General features: G+C 37.4%; 1 long non-coding RNA gene across 3 annotated transcripts; it reads right to left on the bottom strand.

Annotated features, from left to right (window-relative positions):
• Positions 1-508: 508 nt before the first annotated feature.
• Positions 509-12786, bottom strand: LOC108279523 (uncharacterized). 3 transcript variants are annotated; one of them, XR_008398424.1, is made up of 3 exons: positions 12740-12786; positions 10727-11532; positions 509-1168 (listed from the first exon to the last, which is right to left on the bottom strand). It is a non-coding gene; the product is annotated as an uncharacterized LOC108279523 (long non-coding RNA). The 3 variants fall into 3 exon arrangements; XR_001815524.3 differs by lacking the exon at positions 509-1168 and adding an exon at positions 8804-10576; XR_001815525.3 differs by lacking the exon at positions 509-1168 and having other exon boundaries at positions 8804-10877; positions 11342-11532.
• Between the last annotated feature and the right edge of the window lie 201 nt (positions 12787-12987).

Raw genomic sequence — 12987 nt, 5'->3', positions numbered from 1 at the left:
GGCAGTGTGAGGCAAACATGCTAACCACTAAACCCCCATGCGGCCCTGATATACGGTGTAGTGTAGTATATGAGGAATGAAACACTTCTGGTTATATGAAAATAATCAATTTCGGGGAGGTAACAGTAACCCTGCTTTAGAGTACAGTACTAAGCAACAAGTGGGTGTTTGTTAAATACCAGACAATGCACAATATTTAAATGAGATGTCCCCAATTTCTTAAACCAATTTAAGTAATGTGCATGCTAAAATATATAACACAAATATATTTTACTATAGGTAAAAGTGTCCCCGTCATTAAAATCATAAAAACATTAAAATATTAAAAATAAAGATGCCAAAAAAATGCGCAAAAAATATGCAAAACACAGTGGAAGAGATATCCAATCCTGTAACAGTTGTAATTGTGTATGAAAAAGTTTTTCTTTTTTTCAAACTGTAAGCATTTACATATAAATTCAATTCATTTGATAGCACTTTTAATAGTGGACATTGTCCCAAAGCAGCTTTACAGAAATATATAAATTCAGGATATAGATTTGAAATGTATGAATTTATCCCTAATGAGCAAGTCAGCGGTGACAGTGTCAAGGAAAAACTCCCTGAGACTATATGAGGAAGAAACCTTTCTAGGAACCAGACTCAAAAGGGAACCCATCCTCATCTGGGTGACACCAGATAGTGTGATTATAGATAAGTAAATCCCTTCTATAAATGTGCTAATACTACATGTTCAAAAAGTGTAATTGTGTGACCAGGAAAATTCATTACAGTGTTTACATGAAGTCTGTTTTGTTGAACGTGTCCACTGTTCATTGATGGAGACTTGAGGGCAAAATTGTTTGTGGTAATTGCAGTCCTAAAGCTATCATAGCAATTGTAGTCCTAGCCATCATAGCATAACTGTTCACATGAATTGAGGTCCAATACCATCTTTATGGTTTTTAAGTGGTACCATCCTCATCAATCCCAGTGACCTCCAGCCTGTACCAAGTGGGGCCATCCTCAGCAATCTCAATGATCTTTAAGCTGCACCATGTAGGGCCATCCTCAGCAAAAGCATGTGACTTCCAATTGATGAGAACTCCAACCAGAAGTAAGGCATCAGGATGGATCAGGCAGGTCTGGAGAACAGAAGGGGCCAGGATCACTGGCATCTCAGGAGTATCTGTGTAGCTCGACAGAAAGAGAGCAGGAAAGAAAGGGAGAAATTATTTGGTATGCATATTGCCCCGTAATGGTTAAGGCCAATGTACTTTGCATGAGTACAAGCAGGAACTCTGTCAAGACTACCTATGACAACATAACTAAAAGTGGGAGCCAGAAGCTATCACAGACATGAGTGCACTCTGGGACATAAGGCAGCTAGTCACTCCACTATCAACAAACTTGGGTGAACTGCTGTAGCTTTCGCTATTCAAGGTACCAACAAATAGCCTGCACCTTTCAAATCTGATCAAAGTAGGAGTGGAAGATCATAAAAGACCAAAAATTCACTTAGGTACTGTGGTGCGAGACCATTTAGTGGTTTATAAGTCAATAGTAGTATTTTATAATCAATGAGAAATTTTACTGGGAGCCAATGCAGTGTGGATAAGATCAGTGTGATGTGGTCATATCTTCTGGTTCTAATAAGGACTCTTGCAGCTGCATTCTGGATTAACTGGAGTTTGTTTATACTTTGTATATACTGGAACATCCAGACAGTAAGGAATTACAATAATCCAACCTAGAAATGATGAAAGCATGAACTAATTTTTCTGCATTATGAAGCGACAATATATTTCTTATCTTAGAAATATTTCTGAGATGAAAGAAGGCTATCCTAGTAATATTATCTACATGAGCATCAAATGATAGACTGGAGTAAATAATCATACCAAGGTCTTTTAGTGCTGCACATGATGAAACAGAAAGGACATCCAGAGTTACTGTGTAATCAGAATGTTTTCTTCTAGCTGCATGTGGTATAAAGAGAGTTGATTGTTTTTATTAGATTTATATTTGACACTTTATTACACTCCTGGGCAAAAAAAAGGGCCAAGCCCAAAATTTCAAAATTAGAATGGTCTTAACAAGTCACTAGTCAGGAAATTAGCAAGAATGAAACAAATAGATAAAGTAACTTAGTGTGGGATAGCTTTTCCCTTCTTTATTTCCCTTGCTTTAAACATTGTGGGTTTAGTTGACTATTATTATTATTATTATTATTATTATTATGTACACAGACATGTATTAGTTTGAATTTGACATCAAACATTTTAATCACTATGGTGATTTTACCTTTGCATACAAGAAGACTATATAAGTGAATTTCCATGTTTCTAGCTTTTCCCCCAAACCGTTCACTGCAGCAAAATTAAACAAGCAAGTGGAGGCACAGGAGGTCTCAGGAGTGCATTTGTTTAATTCTTGCTAATTTTCTGATCAAAGATTTGTTGTTAAGACCATTAAAAGCTTTATATTTTGCCATTATGGGATTGGCCCATTTTTTTGTGCCCAGGAATGTATATTTACTATATTTGCATCCATTTATTCATCTATCAGTCTATCCCAGGAAAACCGGGTTTGAGGTTGGAATACACACTGGATAGGACACCAGTTCATCGAACAGTTAAAGTTCAGGAGAAGAGAATGCATGAATGGAGCTAAAAGCTTTTATTCTCAGCTTGCTAACTTGCTTTTTCTCTCACTCCCTTTACCAGTGCCTTTGTAGTCAGAAGATGACACAATAAGAGGAGGATGAGAGTGACAGTGGAAGAAAGAGGAAGGAAGACTGGATAGTTTTAGTCTGAGGAAAAAGGTTTGGACTGTGCCTATGAGGCAGAAACTTCACTGTCACTCAGTTTCTGAGAGAAAGAAGACAAACTTTAAAGGCACATCTACTGCATAAAGTTGTATAGCACAAAGGGACTTCACCTTTACAAAAAAGGGCAAAGTCAAATATGACATTTGAACACTTGTCTGCTTTGTCCATGCACAATAAGAGTAAGAAAGAAAAAAGTGAATCATGGAGACATGTTCCATATTGTGTGAGAATATCAAGGACCTGTATAACCTCCACAAAATCTGGCTAGGTGAAAGAAATATTGTGAAACCTTGTGAAATACAACTCAATTATATGTAGTAGTGTGGATAATCAAAATTATCATTGAGTGACAGGTACAAAGTTTCCTTAAGTATTTAAAAGGTAAAAGTAAATCATTTGAAATGAAACTATTTGCATAATTTGTATGAAACACAATGATGGTTGTGATGAGAAGCAGGATTAGCGCTCACATCTTTACTTTTGACTTCACATCAATCAAATTAAATAAAATGAAAGCCAAACACTTTAACCTCTCATGTGCTCACATGTGTTTTTACCTCACACATATTTCCTCTCATATTTTTCGTACCTACAGATTTTCCCTTTTTTTCCTTATTTTCATTAAATACTTTTCATGTACAGAACACTAGCCATGTTTTTCCACAAAACGTTTTGATGATGCTGTAAAGAATTTACAAAGGTACCAGACGTATATGGCAGACACTTCAAAAAGAAATAAAAAGTTGTGAAATTGTGACTTTTCTCTGTAAAGGTATGCTTATTTAGCATTTTTGGAAGTCTCCAGTGACAGCATTAAATTGAAGTTTTCTCTTTTTGCTTTATTTATTTATTTATTTATTTATTTTTAGCATGCCAAGCTGCATTTTTTTTTTTACTTTAAGAGAGAAAATTGAAAGGCTGGTGAGGGACCAATATTTTATAGCTGCTATTTACATACTTTAAATGTTAACAGGACTCAATTCATCAATATTAAATGTAACTGGAAGAGGATTTTTTTAATGATCTTTTTTAATAAATAATAAATTGTTAGCATAGGCTAACAATTCAGTAATTATGATATTTAAAAATTATGGGATTTTCTGCTTTCTGTACAAGCCAGCAATGCACGATAGGCAAATATCAAGCCTTAATTTATCTTCAAGATTCTAGAAAAGGGTGTAGGTCAGTAGTTAGGCTTTACACTTGCATAGGAATAACATTCATGAAATCTATCAATCAGGATTTAGTTCTCATCACAATACTGAGACGGCACTAGTTAAAGTGATAAATGACCTATTACTGGTCTCTGATCACGGTTATGTCTTCTTGCTTGCGTTGCTTGATTTTATTGCAGCTTTTGATACCACAGATCCAACTCATTGCGTCTTGCCTGAAAGAAGGGCTCGGACTGAAGCTCGCAGAGTTCTAGCTGCGTCTTTCCAGGCTTCTCACTGGCAGCCGTGTTCAGCGGGTCTGTGACGAGGTCTATGCGAAGCTGCGTGACGTGAAAGTCCTGGAAGTGTATTTTGAATTGCTCTTGTAGACTTTCGATTTCTTTTCTGTACTTGGCAAAAAACATCTCACATTCAGGAGCATCTTTCAGGAGCAAGCAGGGAAGTGTGTCAAATTTACCGGAACGGACGAAAATCCGTTGTGAAAAAGATTAAGTTTATGCTGAAAAGCGTTCATATGCACATAGAGGTCTGACACAGTCTGAGACCATTCTTGTAATTGTGTGTTCAGATGATTCAGATGCGCGGTCATATCTGTGAGGAAGGTCATGTCGCAAAGAAATTCTGGACCCCGTAGTTTGCTGCAGTAAGTGCTCGTGTCCGACTTGATATTGTCCCTCAGAAACACGGGGATTTCGTTGTGCAGTACAAAGAATCTTTCCAGACACTTCCCACGGCTCATCCATCTGATGGCATCGTGCATCATTAAATCCCCATAAGCAGCACTGACTTCATCCAAAAAGGCCGTAAACTTCTGGTGATTAAGCACCCTATTTCCACCTCGAATAAGATTAATGACTTTCGTCACTACATTCCTGACATGGCTGAAGTCCAGAATCTTCACACACAGGGCCTCCTGTATCAAAGAAAATTGGTTCCTAATCACGTCACATAACATTTCATTTTATTTAAGTTACCATGAAATAAAAAAGAAGTCTACTAACCTGATGTATTATGCAGTGCAGTACTGGACAGTTAACAGCACTCTTCTGAAGAAGCCCAGTGAATCCAGATTTTGTTCCTTGCATTGCTGGTGCTCCATCAGTAACAACAGTAGACAGTTTAGCAAAGCCTCCGTGCTCGTTCACCACATTCTCAACAGCTTTAAAAATATCCTCTCCCTTCCTGGTGCAGTGTAATGAAGCCAACGTTAACAGCTCCTCTTGAACATCAAAGTTCTCTGTGATCGTTCTTGCAAAGATCAGGAGCTGACTGACATCTGTCACATCTGTGCTTTCATCCAGCACGAGAGAAAAGTATTTGCAATTGTTGATTTCATGTTTCAGCTTTTCATGGACTTTACATTGAATGTCAGAAATTCGACATTTCACTTTTCGGCAGGTCAAAGATACAGATTCAGAATTCTTTGCCATTTTCTCGTCTCCAAATGCTTTAGCCATCTCAATCATGGACTGCTTTACAATTTCACCCTCTGATAAGACCTTTTTCGCTTAAAAAGGCAAAATCGCATAAGATGCCTTTAGTGATGATTCTTGCACCATCATGCATTTGGCAAAAAGGTGCATGTTTACAATTTAAAGCTGAGATGAGAGCAATTCTGGTGTCACCAGAGTATCTTTCATAGATCAATTAGTGACCGACGCTTAGTAGTTCCTACTCAGTGTGGCTCAAGGTCCCTTTCCAGAACCTTCAAACTAACCGTTCCTCAGTGGTGGAATGAACTTCCAACCTCTATCCGGACCGCAGAATCTCTCACCATCTTCAAAAAACAGCTAGGCCCACCTCGCCCGTGAACACCTAACCAACTCATAAAAATAAATCAATCAATCAATCAATTAATTAATTTAAAAAATTGCACTTACACCTCTACTCTGCACACTTTGCTTCTTCTGGAACTCAATTAATGGAACTTGTATGGTAGCACTACTTGTATTGTTCTCTGCTTGATACATCGCTTTGCTTGTATTTCCTCATTTGTAAGTTGCCTTGGATAAAAGCGTCTGCTAAATGAATAAATGTAATGTAATGTAATGTAATAGGTCTTTTGTGAGCAGTGGTGTAATGTCGATTTAAATTAAAATCCTTCATTAAAGATTTATTTTCCAAACAAACCAAACACATTGGTGTCCCCCTGAACTCGGTAAAAATATCATCTGTCTGAACACGTTTGACTGGAAAACACGTTTGCGAACGTTCACATTAGTGCGAACGTCCTAATATGCTTTAATTACTATGGTGATTGGCGGGAACTAGCGCCCTCTCCTGGTTGGAGAACGAACATCCTAATCTGAAAGCAACCTTTTCATTTTTCAAACGTATTCGAATTTATCATGACCAGAATATGATATGTATTTAAAGATCCTGTGGGCCGTAACTGGCCAGTGGGCCCCCGTTGCCCATCCCTGCCATAGATCATAATATCCTTCTAGATACGAAGACTAGAACATTTGTTAGTGTTAAGGAAATGCCTCTCTCCTAGCTCAGATCTGATTTGTCTGATCACTATCAGTTAGTAGATGTAAATGGTGACACCTTTATGGATACTAAAATAAGATTTGGTGTCCCACTGCTCTTTTATATATGCTGGCTGCCTCTAGGTACAATTATTCGTAAAAATGTTATCTCCCACAACTATGCTGATGACTACTATGCCCAGCTTATGTCTATATGCTCCAGTAAAGCCACACAAGCTTAACAAATTTGAGGAATTTGTGATTAGACATTGGATCCTGAATAACGTCCTCCTACTTAAATCTGATGAGAGAGAAATACTTCTACTAACACCACAGGCAGCTAGAAGAGAGCTTTGTTATTAGATAGTAACTCTGAATGGTCTTTCAGTTACTGCACAGCTGCACAGCATGGCTCCTCGCTGCCAGTGAGCTGTTGTGTAGCCAGCTGGGGCATAGGCCTGGTGGCCTCACCCTCAGCCTGCACAGGGCCAGCTAGGCTGGGCATCATGAAAAAACACAAGCTGTGGTCATACAGTATCTTTATTTCAGTTATTGATTTCTTTTTTAAGGTCTTAAATAAAGTTTTTTTTAATAAAATTTTCAGAGATATTTTGTGCTCTGATGTGTCATGTGAGAAGAGTGCATCTCACAGCTCAATGCAATGCAACCAGTAACCATAACTATTCATGAGTTGATTAGCATATATCTAGCAGTCTAGCTAATAGGGTGAAGCTGATATGCGTAAGGGTTGGAGCAAAAAAAAAAAACAACAGCTCTTAGTTTTACTAGGACCATATTCTGGGTTGCCGACTTAAGTTCAAAGGCTATGTCACTGTTTATGCAAGGATAATTCTTGGTATTCAGAGTCATCATCTTACACAGGTGCTTATGTAGGTTCTCAGGGGAGTCTATTTAGATTATTTACATTACAGAGGATACCATATTTTTCTTCCATAATAGAATCCGAGTGTGTGTTGGGGGGGGGACGCATATTTTCTTTGCTACCAACTGCAATATCATGTAATAAAAAGAACGGCTGAATTAAAAAATAAATAAATAAAAAAAAGTCTGAAAATCAAAGAGATTAGCATCATTTTCAACAAATTTTATTGGCAGCATTTCTGTAGAAACAAATGCCTGAAATGAGCATAAATATCTTTTATTACAATCTTATAAAGATAATTAATAGCTATGTTTACCTACATTGAAGATACTTTAATAATTTATGATACTCATGCTGTAAGTTATGCTTTATTGTATGCATGTATAGTATATAATGGTGTAGCACTCTAAATGGTATCCACTGGAGAAACGAATCTGGTGAAAATGACTGGAAATATTCTATAATGCATTGTAAATGTATGTTTTCTAATTTGGATTAAATGCAGGAATAAGTTGTGGCTTATGAAATAAAGAACTAGCATCAAAAACATGATGGAACTAATGGAAGTTAGTTTACTTGAATTCTACAAACATCGGTTTCTTACTTCCAACATTTAACCCTCATATGACCCCCACCCCAAGACAGACAACACATAAAATTGCATCAATGCTAGAGAGAAATCGAACAAATCACACCATTCTTGAATTTAATGCATTATGTTTTATGCTTAGGTGAGCTCGAAATACAAGGTTGTTTTTTTTTTGCTTTTATCCCACAGTGCATACTGTATTTTCTGCTCTATTTTACACCATCTACACTGAATGATAAATGAGACTGACTAAATACCAGTGCATGTGGAAAGGCTCCATGGGTTTGGCAAACCCATAGCAATGATAGGGTTTCCATTCTGAAGACTGATATGGTTACTTTTAAATAGGCAATATCCATCTCAAATGACCACCAAAGGTACAGTATCGCTCAAGTTAATACTAACATTGCAAAATGAACTGTCAAGCTAGTTCGGTTATAAAGGGTTTAAAGGTTCAACTGAGAGAAATATTTGTTTATGTACTTTGACTTTTTTTGATGAAAACACTTGTAGTGGATGTAGCTGTCAAATGATGTGGGGTTGATATTAAGTACGGTTACCCGAATATACAGTTTTATCTGGTGTGCTGTCATGTAGATGATGAGATGTAGCTCGGCATCTAAATAGAATCTTTGCAAGCTTGTCACCCTGGTTAGAGATATGACAACGGGCGCTTATGGACTGTGTGTATACACTGCAGCCTTAAGGGTGCACAATAAAAAATGCCCCAGAACAAAGAGCAGCACTGTTGTAAGCACTATAAAATTTATTAGAATAATACATCATGGTTTGTATACTTGTATATATAAATAAATCAGATAATATACGAACTATAATAATACGTATATATAAAATATACATATTCTCTAAGGATATGCTTATTTGCATTTATGGGAGGAGTCTGCAGTGTCAGTGCTTTGTAACAGTCAGAAGTAAAGCTGGAACTTTAAGTTTTCTGATATTGGAAAGTCATCAGAGGTCTTCGAAGTTTAATTTTTTTGTCTTATTGCCAACTTGTTTTGCATACACAGTAAAATCCCTAGTGTTGAATTAACACCCAGAGTGTTTACATGAGTCTAAACACTGAAGAGTGGGAATTCAACACCGGTGATTTTGCTGTTTGTTCAAGGTCATTAAATTTAACTATATACTGCAGCTTGTACCATAATAATAAAAACCGTTGTTGTATAAGAGGAATGAAACACAGGATGGTCACATTTGGACACATCACACCACACCCATGACTGAATATTTTCCTATAAAAGCACACCTTACCAAATCTATTTTTCAATCTACATGGTGGTCCAAAAGTCTCTATACATGGAAGACTATATTTGCCAGTGTAACCAGTCCATTCTGCCAAGCCCGGCTACACTGCGTTGTGTTCTGGTGCACAATAGACACCGGCGTATCTTGTTGAACTCAGGTTTATTCATCCCTCAGACAAGCTCAACATCTATTTAGAGTTCAGAGAGAGCAAAACGTCATCATACAGGATTTATCTTCAACAAACCTCTCTCAGTCAAACTCAACGCCGACTCACTATCAACATGAGACTAACTCAAAACATGTTAATGAAATACAAAAAGGTACAAATAAACGTAATTACATTGTGTTCTATGACGTACAATTATATTATTAATAACAATTAGCTTTTTAACTTAATACAAATAATGATGATTATATTGGTGCAAAAATAATGCATTTACTGAACATGGCAATGGGAGTACAAAACACATGCACATACCTATTTAGAGTTCAAAGAGAGCAAAACGTCATCATACAGGATTTAACTTCATAAACCTAATATGAGAGAATAACATAAGCGTGTAGATAAAATGGCAATAGCTAGCGCGCACAAGAAAAACGTGCTAATTTTCTCATCTTTCACAAACTCATTGTACAAGTAAAATACACAGCAGAAACGACACAGTCTGTCTATCCTAATACTATAAATGATTAAACAGGGTTATGCACTTGAAAACGACTTTTAAAGCTTGAAATTCAAACTTTATAATCACGCTGGCTTAAGTACATACCTCTCTCAGTCAAACTCAACACCGACTGACGAGAAATCGGAAATGACACGATACATCTGCTACCAATTAGCAAAGAGCACTAGAACACAAATAAAGTACTCCCAAAACCAAGAATAGCAAACCATTAAATAACCGTGAAGGATTTTGGTCAAATTAATACATTTTACAGCGGGAACACATGCCATAAAAAAAACACAAATAAAAAACACATTTTATTTCCTATATCTGTTACATTCACCCCTCCTTAATTTCGCCTAAATCCTAAACATACAAAAGGTCAGGCGAGACAGAAAAAGCAATCTTATAAGGTACAATGTTCACACACATCTGTGATCAAACATCCTGACCATCACTCATGTCATTGGTTGAAATGCTGGCTTGAGTCAAAGACTCGTTTCTGCTCTACATGTCCAGAAATCATAAGGTGTTGTACGTGATGCTTTTTGACCCTGAGCTGAAAGTCCTGCTTAAGGAGGATAAGAGCTCTGAGCCACAAGATCTGGTGGGAGAGGACAGGATCAACCCCAAGCTACAAATTCTGGTGGAAGAGATGACGATCAACTCTGAACTGCAAGTTTCAGTGGAAGCAAAGAGGATCAACTCCAAACCGCTAGTTTTGGAAGAGAACTGGAAAGTCAGCATAGGCATCCAGAACGCCAGCAGGGAGCTGATCATTAAGTGTAATAGCTACAGGCAGGCCCAATGGTGGAAAGAGGAGATATATCATCTGTCTGAACATTGCGATTTTCACGAGACTCACCACATTGACGGCTTCGCCCCTCCCAGACCCAACTCCCTCACCAAATGGTATGTGAACGGGAGTGGATATTTCTCAGACCTGGCGGACACGCTGGAGAACGTGAAGGTGGAGAAGACTCTTGAGCAGAAGACGAAGGAGGTGGAAGACGAAGCTGTGTGAAGAGCAGATTTTTTTTGTTGTTGGTTGTTAAATAAGAAGTTTCTGCATTTGGTTTGCAATACTCTCTCCAATCTGGTGGGCTGAGTTATAAGGTTCCCTACATCTGGTGAACTCACTTCTGGTCTAGGTGTGTACTGCCTAGGAGACGGTACATCAGTGTACAGCTGAGTGGAAGAGAACACAGGCTGGCCTATTGTACTAGCCCAGCTAACTGGAGTTGAATCTACCGCTCCCAAAAACCTACCCCGTCCAAAACTTACTGCACCCCCATCAAGGACAAACAGTACCCTTACCATCAATCACCTTCATTCGTTTTGTTACCTCTTAACTAAAACTAATAAGTAGGTAAACGGATAATTACACACATAAAAAAAAAAAACAATAAAAATACTAACAGCACTCAATATTTACAGTTTCTTTACTTGTTACGTTAATATCTCTGATGTGTTTTAGTACTTGTTACGGCAACACCGGCGATCACACTGGCAATGATCTGAAGCGGAGAAATACGGGTCACAGCACCAATGTAACCGGTCCGTTCTGCCAAGCCCGGCTACACTGTGTTGTGTTCTGGTGCATAATAGACACTGGACACCGGCGTATCTTGTTGAACTCAGGTTTATTCATCCCTCAGACAAGCTCAACATCTATTTAGAGTTCAAAGAGAGCAAAACGTCATCATACAGGATTTATCTTCAACAAACCTCTCTCAGTCAAACTCAACGCCGACTATCAACATGAGACTAACTCAAAACATGTTAATAAAATACAAAAGATACAAATAAACGTAATTACATTGTGTTCTATGCCATACAATTATATTATTAATAACAATTAGCTTTTTAACTTAATACATATTAATACAAATAATGATTATATTGGTGCACATTTATCACCTGGCACACACACACACATTCTATGAAGGAAAGGAATACACAAGCGCCCACAGCAATCATGAAAAAGTTCCTATATCACAACAACCTAATACAGTGAACTTGACTAAAATAATACATTTACTGAACATGGCAATGGGAGTACAAAACACATGCACATACCTATTTAGAGTTCAAAGAGAGCAAAACGTCATCATACAGGATTTAACTTCACAACAAACCTAATACGAGAAAATAACGTAAGCGTGTACCTCGATAAGATAAAATGGCGACAGCTAGCGCGCGCGCACACAAGAAAAGCGTGCTAATTTGCTCATCTTTCACAAACTCATTGTACAAGTAAAATACACAGCAGAAACGATCCGTCTGTCCTAATAATACTATAAATGATTAAACAGGGTTGTGCACGTGAAACGACTTTTAAAGCTTAAAATTCAAACTTTATAATCGCACTGGTTTAACTACATACCTCTGAGCCAAACTCAACGCTGACTGACGAGAAACCGGAAATAACGCGATACACCTGCTACCAATTAGCAAAGAGCGCTAGAACACAAATAAAGTACTCCCAATACCAAGAATAGCAAACCATTAAATAACCGAAAAGGATTTTGGTGAAATTAATACATTTTACAGCGCAACACATGCCATAAAAAAATACTTTTATTTCCTATATCTGTTACACCAGTGCAACTGGTTGTAGTCTGCGTTGTTTTATTTTATTAGAAGAAAAATAGGGTCGACTCTTTGTTTATTCTCTCCCATTCAACCATAATGCGAAAGAGGCACATGTTGACATAAAATACAAAAAAAAAAACACTCAAAAGAAAGGTAAAACAACAAAAATATTCACACAGATAAATAACACTATATACAGAAACTAAAATGTGTATATAAGTATATAAATGATGATTTAAATAAAGATTAAACAAGATTACAAACAACACAAAACCAAACCTACCTCTCCAATTCAACCATACCACGAAAGGGAAGAGGAGGAGCCAAAACAGGAAATTACACAAACCAATGACATCATGACAATTAAAAGGAAAAATACTCACGCAAACAGACAGCCACATCAGGTACACATCCTTTTTGTGTAATTCTACACATTAAATTTATGGAATGTTTTCCATACCCGTTACACCAGCAACACATCAGTTGTTCCTGGACATCCACTTCTTGGTTGGTCTGCTTCCAGTCTTTTTG

Source organism: Ictalurus punctatus, chromosome 19 (genome assembly GCF_001660625.3).
Source record: "Ictalurus punctatus breed USDA103 chromosome 19, Coco_2.0, whole genome shotgun sequence".
Taxonomy (NCBI): Eukaryota; Metazoa; Chordata; class Actinopteri; order Siluriformes; family Ictaluridae; genus Ictalurus; species Ictalurus punctatus.
This window is presented reverse-complemented; position numbering and strand designations above follow the sequence as displayed.